This window comes from Macrotis lagotis, chromosome 3, assembly GCF_037893015.1.
Source record: "Macrotis lagotis isolate mMagLag1 chromosome 3, bilby.v1.9.chrom.fasta, whole genome shotgun sequence".
NCBI lineage: Eukaryota > Metazoa > Chordata > Mammalia > Peramelemorphia > Peramelidae > Macrotis > Macrotis lagotis.
In genome coordinates this window covers 209,169,109-209,176,498 of record NC_133660.1, presented here as the reverse complement: position 1 = coordinate 209,176,498, position 7,390 = coordinate 209,169,109, and the positions used below count along the sequence as shown (strand labels likewise).

At 42.5% G+C, this 7,390-nt stretch overlaps 1 pseudogene; it reads right to left on the bottom strand.

The window, feature by feature from the left end:
* Nucleotides 1–5,141: 5,141 nt before the first annotated feature.
* Nucleotides 5,142–5,859, bottom strand: LOC141516399 (cyclin-Q-like; annotated as a pseudogene).
* Between the last annotated feature and the right edge of the window lie 1,531 nt (nt 5,860–7,390).

Below are 7,390 nucleotides of genomic sequence, written 5' to 3'. Positions count from 1 at the left end.
AATGTTCTGTGACATATACCCCAAAATAATGAGTTCTTACACTGCTTTTGTGTAACTTATCTTTTCAATGGGATTTGTCATTAAAAACCCTTTCTTGGATTTTGCTGATATGTAAAAATTCAACTGCAAACTAAATCTGTGATTATGAAGTCCTTTATGATCTTGTGAAGTATCATGTAAATATTGAAAACATTGGTGTCCTTTCTGTAGAAAGGAAGGAGAAGGAAAATGAAAAGTTATTGGGTTTTACAGACTATGAAACTATAAATTAATAATAATTCTTATGATAATAGAATATGGGCAAATTTTAATCATATGGGCTAATTCTTTGATCACTTTCTGTTTGCTTAATTGTCTTTATATAGGATGGCTCTTGAACAAGGCAGTATAATAGACTGGAAACATCAACAGCACCTTTCTAGAAATCTAAAGAACAGAATTCTAGTTCAGACTCAAGACTTGAGAAAATTGGGGCTATCCAATTCTATTCAACATCCTCCTAGAAATTACAAACTGTGTAACCGTTTTGCTGTCCACTGGGGAAAAAAAACAGAACTTAGATCAAATGATCTCTCTGAGCCAATTTCATTATAAAATTTCACTATAAAATGAGCTTGATCATATTTGCTCATCCTACCAAAATGAAAGGCAATAAACATCTAATTAGACGGTATGCATAAAGGTGTCTTGAAAAAAAAGAATATGAAATACTAAATATATTTTCGATGGTCTTTCATTTCTAATTCATTTAAAATATAGAACTTGAATTATTTTTTTTGAAAAAAAATTTTATTAGGAGATCAACAAACAGGTTTATTATATAAACAGCAAATTTCTTTTGGAAATGACATAAGTGAAAATCTTAAGATGACTTGTTTCTTCTGGCCAGTTGTTGGCATCATGTTCTCAGTTTCTGAACTGTAAAAGTGTTTTGCTATTCTTCCAACACTTTAACCATCCATGATCTCATCCATTAGGGCACTCCTATTTGTGTTGATAATAACCCATTCCTATTGTCTTTACCTCTGTGATTCTTTTCACTGGTGTCTCAGACATTCTCCACATAGCTACCCATTATTCTAGAGGCCTTTTTCAGCTTTTTACATTTTGCGGCTACCAATCCATCATTTATACTGTCTTTCTATTACTCCCTGATGGTTACTACATGACTGGTTCATGCCAGTTCTCCCTTTTACATTTTTTTCTCATAGGTCATCAATAGAGTGTCCCCACTACATAATTCTCATTTGCCCCAAGATTTACTTGAAAACTTTTTGAGAGACCAAGATTGTGAACATACAGGATTACTGGAAGAACATTTGTGTTGAAAAGATAATCATATTTTGTGCTTCAGAGAGGAAGATAATGCAAAATGAAAACAGAAAAGGCTAATATAATCTCCTCCTATCCCCAATGTGGTCCACAGAACATTGACATCTCTTAAACTATATGCTTGTTTTTACATTTTTACAAAATTTTTTATCTTTTATTATGTAAAAATAAAATACTGTTCACTTATGTTGCAAGATTAGGGTTAGGTATGTCTTGAAAATATATCCCGGGGATGGAGCCAAGATGGCAACAAGAAGGGATCCAGTCTTAGGAGCTCTCCGATAAAAACTCATAAACTAAGGACTCTAACTAAACTTTCGAGAGACAGAACCCACAAAGGGACCCAATGAGGCACTTCTCCTACTCAAGGTAACCCGGAAAAGAGCAGAAAGGCTCTGCTCCCCGGGGTCAGACAGGCAGCCTGCCAGAGGGGTGGCCTGCCAGAGCCAAAGAACTTCAGCCTCCCAGAGGCAGCCCCAGGGTGCTGTGAGCCAGGGCTCACAGCAGCGGGGGAGTCTCCAAAGCTGCACCTCGAGGAGCACTGGGCAAAAAGTGGAGGAACAGCGGGGGACCTCTGCCAGAGCGAGCACATGGAGCCCAGCCATTGGGGCACACAGGGAGCAGCTTAGTCTTTCTGCAGCCCAGACCAGGAAACAGAAGCAGGCTGAACTGATAAGCAGGAGCCCCCAGGGCATGAGCCCATTGAGCTGAGGGAGGTGAGTGAAGAGAAACTTCAAGCTTGGTCTTCTGCCCCTAGAACAGGACTCTGGGGCTCTGACCACATTCAGATCCTGATCGCAGTCTAGGCCCCCCATAGAACAGCAGGGCCATCCTCACCTCAGCCCCATGGAAGAGGGAGGAGCTTATGGTCATTCACAGACAAGGAGGGAGGACAGAGCCTCACACACTGAGACCCTTCTGGGAGTGTCCCAAAAGCTCAGGAAGCACCCCAAACCAGGCCCAGGCTGGGAAAATGAGCAAGCAGTGAAACAAAAAGAAGACTATTGAGAAATATTTTGCAAATGAGCCCAAGAAGGATCAAAATACTCAGTCTGAAGATGAGGAAGCACAAGCTCCTGCATCTAAAGACTCCAAGAAAAACAGAAATTGGGCTCAGGCTATGACAGAGCTCAGAAAAGACTTTGAAAATCAAATGAGGGAGATGGAAGAAAAACTGGTAAAAGAAAGGAGAGAGATGCAGGAAAAACATGAAAATGAAGTCAGCAGTTTAGTCAAGGAAATCCAAAAAAATGCTGAAGCAAATAGCATGCTAAAAACCAGCTTAGGTCAAATGGATAAAACAGTTCAAAAAGTTATTGAGGAGAAGAATGCTTTTAAAAGCAAAATTGGCCAGATGGAAAAAGAGATAAGAAAACTCTCTGAGGAGAACAAATCCTTCAGACAAAGAATAGAAATTAGGGAGATTGATGAATTTACCAGAAATCAGGAATCAATACTTCAAAACAAAAAAAAATGAAAAATTAGAAGAAAGTGTGAAATATCTCATTGAAAAAACAACTGATATGGAAAACAGACTTAGGAAAGATAATTTGAAAATTATTGGAATACCTGAAAGTCATGATCAGGAAAAGAGCCTTGACATCATTTTCGAAGAATTACTACAGGAAAATTGTCCTGATATTCTTGAAGCAGAGGGCAAAATAGAAATGGAGAGAATCCACCAATTCCCCCAAGAAAGAGATCCCAAAAAACCAACCCCTAGGAATATTATAGCCAAGTTCCAGAACTCCCAAGTCAAAGAGAAAATATTACAAGCAGCCAGAAGGACACAGTTCAAATATCATGGAGCTGCAGTCAGTATCACACAGGACTTAGCAACAACTACATTGGAAGCTCCTAGGGCTTGGAATACAATATACCAGAAGGCAAAAGAGCTTAGAATGCAGCCAAGAATGAACTACCCAGCAAGGCTGAATGTCCTCTTCCAGGGAAAAAAGATGGACTTTCAATGAACCAGGGGAATTTCAAATGTTCCTTTTGGAATGGCCAGATCTGAACAGAAGGTTTGATCTTCAGATACAGGACTCAGTTGAAACATGGAGATTGGAGGAGAGGGGGAAAATATGAGGGATTTAATGAGGATGACCTGCATGCATTGCTGCATAGAAAAATGACATTTATTATACTCATATGAACCTTCTCAGTTAATAGAGCAGGTAGGGAGAGCTTTTATAGTTGAAGCTGAAGCACAGGAAAAAGCTGAATTTGAAGATAAAATATGGTATAAAAATGGAGTCAATAGAAAAAAAGGGAAATGGAATGGGAGCAAGAAAAAGGAGAGGGGGAATAGTCCTAGATATTTCACATAATAAGATTTTTTTTATTACAATGAGCTATTGCAATGATATGGAAGGGGGAGGCAAGGTGGAATGAGGGAAACTTTGCTCTCATCAGAGATGGCTAGGAGAGGAAACAGCATATATACTCAGTGGGGTATAGACATCTGGAGTTAGAAGGAGGGGGGAACAGGGGGAAGGGGTGGGGATGTGAATAAAGGAGGAGAGGATGGACCATGGGGGGAGAGTGGTCACATAACACATTTTCTTTCTTACTTCTTGCAAGGGCCTGGGACTGGAAGGCCTGTCCAGGACCATAGGGTCAGGTGGATTCTGGGCTCAGGGCTTTTTGGCCCCAGGACCAGGGATCTGTCTGCTGAGTCAGTCAATGACCCTACAGCAGAGTCAGAGTGAAAGGAGAGGGAAAATAGAGTACATGGTAGTAGAGAAATAAGAAAGGAGCAAGTTGCGATCAGCAATGGCAATGATGGAAAACATAAAGAATGAGATCCACCCATGACAGATTTGTTGGTGTTGGAACAAAGACTCAAGCACATCTGTTGTTATTATTATTTGGGGGAGGGTGCAGGGCAAGTGGGGCTGCATGGCCTGCCTGCGGCCACATAGCAGGGTGATCTTTGGGTGTCTGGGGCCGGATTTGGACCCAGGTGCTCCTGGCTCAAGGGCCAATGCTCTGTCTGCCACCCAGCCACCCCTACTATTATTACTATTTTATTTTATTTTGGGTCTTTTTTTTTCTTTTTTTTTTTGGTTTTTGCAGGGCATTGGGGATCGGGTGGCTTGCATGTTACACGGCTAGGTGATTGTTGGGTTTACGAGGCTGGATATGGGCTTGGGTGCTCGTGAATCCAGGGCTGGTGCTTCGTCCATTGCGCCACCTGGCCATACCTAAAATTATTACTATTATTTTTTTTTAATTTTAACTTTTTTTTCTCTCCCCTTTACTTTTTTTGCCCAAGCAAGTCTATCTATATTCATGGGGGAGGAGGGGTATTTTGTTTACTTGTAAACAAGAATATTTTATTAATGTAAAAAAAATTGTACAAAATGAGAATAATAAATAAATTTAAAAAAAAAGAAAATATATCCCAAAGGCTACAATCAAGTATTCTCTTTTGGCTTTGTTTCAATGAAGATATGTCTAAATATAGTCTGCACCAAATTCAAAAGTTCATCTTCAAAAATTGCTAAGGTGCAAGTGCAAAGGCAACTGAACACAGCACATTCTTAACAGGGACCTATTCATATCCAAATACAACAAGGTCCAAACCTGCACAGGGGGGAATGCTTATTATCAGTCAGCCACTGCACCATTACATAAATATCAATGAATAATCAGAATAATCAGAAAACAATTCAAGTTTAGTTCTACCCCCTTTGCTAATGCAAAGCTGCCCCCTGTGACTTATCTACTTTTTGAAGTTGGGACCCTTTGGAGTAGATCAAACCCAACCTTTAAACAAAGCAAATGTTTACTTCTCCCTGGATGAATTAAGGGATTTCTGTGTCCACTGTGTAAATCTGCATCAGACACAATATTATCAATGACTGGCTTAGTAAGGTCTTCACTTAAAACCTGCCACCAGGGCTTTTCTGCTTCAGAATGGGCAGGCACCACCACTCCATAGCACTGCAAAGGAAGATAGAGCACTGCTACAGTTATGTGTTGGGCAGGATACTGAAGGCACAATGCTCTATGATAGCTATCCCGCAGCAATGCCCAAGCTGCCAGAGAGAGGGGGGTCCTCTACCAGCTATGACGGTTTATCCAATTCTTTAAAGAAATAAGGTAGTGGAGCAGATATTTGTGGGGATGCCACAGAAATACAAAACTCTCAACATGAGTAATTCACATTGAACAATGCTGTCCCTCAGTTCCCAGAACCAAGAGTTTAACTCCAAAGGTTCACTCTTGGGATTTAAATACCTATGAGAGACATTGATGATGTCTCTAGTTTGGAGGTGTTGCTCCTCCAATTTACCTGACATGGCTATTAGGTAAGGGTCATATGCATCTAATTTGGTCTCACAGAAAAATTTATGGTAAATGGTGCAGGCTGTGGCAATTGGAATGGATTGCATCCTTAGCTTGACACTGGACTCCATGAAGAATTATATCACTTTGAAGTGGACTTTGGCCTCAAAGCCCGGGTGCCTGTCTTTCCTTACTTCTTCACCCTTTGCTGCCTTCACTCTGTCTAGATTCCATGACACCTTCATCTCAATGTACACCTGGACTCTTGGGTTCCTTAATGCCAAACAAAAATCCAATTCAAGTCACACAAAAGGACAAAATGAAAAGAAACAAAAGAGGAAGTATACACTACTGCTATGAGGTCTTTGCAGGAATGCTCTATAGATAGCACGGGAACTTTAAAACAATGAAGCCACCAGCATTCACAAAAGATTTCCTACAGCACACCATATATCTTTACAGTCACCCAGTTGCCCAAAACTACAGAGAAGACAAGATTCCACTATATTTATTGTCTTTTGGTCAATAAAGAAGCCTCTGATTTCAGAGATTAGAACATCACCACTTAAGGGTTCTCTTCCATCAAGGAGTCTCTTGCAAGGACAATAAGATATTACAGTATTCCTTGATGAATGCAGAGATTCTGCTGATTATAAGACTTCAATTACTAACATCAAACAAAGCATACAATGTAAGATGGATGCTCACAAAAGGTCCATGTAGTTGTCATGGAAGATTTCACATAGAGAATAAAAGTGGACAATGGGTGCTCTGATGTTCCTGTTTGTGGATAATATTGTGTTCATTACATCAAGCCCCAGACCATGAAAAGTGCCTATCATCCAGAATACGTACGAAGAGCTGTTGGATGTCTGGGCAACTGAATCAGGACATCAGTTCATAAACTTGTGACAGACATAGTTGGACAACACATAGGGCTGAGGCTCATCTGGGTAGAAGAAGGTAGACTGGAACTATCTTTGTGAAATTCTGCAGGATGTTCATTTTGCACTTTCAGCATCAACAGGATCCCTGGAATGGGTCAGACTGAAGCTGCTTCAAGTTGTTTCCTGCGTGTGCAAAGGCCCACTGTCCTCCAGGGTCACCACGGCCTAGGAGGGGGGGGGGGAGAAGGAGGAGGAGGGGGAGGAGGGGGAGGAGGAGGGGGAGGAGGGGGAGGAGGAGGGGGAGGAGGGGGAGGAGGAGGAGGAGGAGGGGGAGGAGGAGGAGGAGGAGGAGGAGGAGGAGGAGGAGGAGGAGGAGGAGGAGGAGGAGGAGGAGGAGGAGGAGGAGGAGGAGGAGGAGGAGGAGGAGGAGGAGGAGGAGGAGGAGGAGGAGGCTCTCGGGCCCTGTTCAGTTTCGGGGTGGTGGTGCCTCCCGGGATGACCCAGGGCCGCCCGAAGGTGCTGCTGGTGGGCTCCCGGGCCGAGCTGGGGCTCTGGGAGCCTCAGAGACGCGGGCGGCGGCGGCGGCTGCGGCGGCGGCGGCGGGGTCAGCCCCGAGGGGCCGCGGGGGCTGCAGGAGCCGGGCGGGTGGCTCGCGGAGGTGGAGCTGGCTGGGGAGCCGCCCCCGCCGCCCCCCATAACTGGAATTCTTGATGATATTGAGCTAGATGATCCCAAGTAACTAAACTTCTTTCTGGTTCTGTTGACATACCCAGTGAAACTGTTCATTTTGACCGTTAAACAATTGGCTTCATGGAGAATTTTTTTTAAAAAAACGCATTATCCTTTTTTGCTTGTTTGTTTGATTTAGTTCAAAGTTT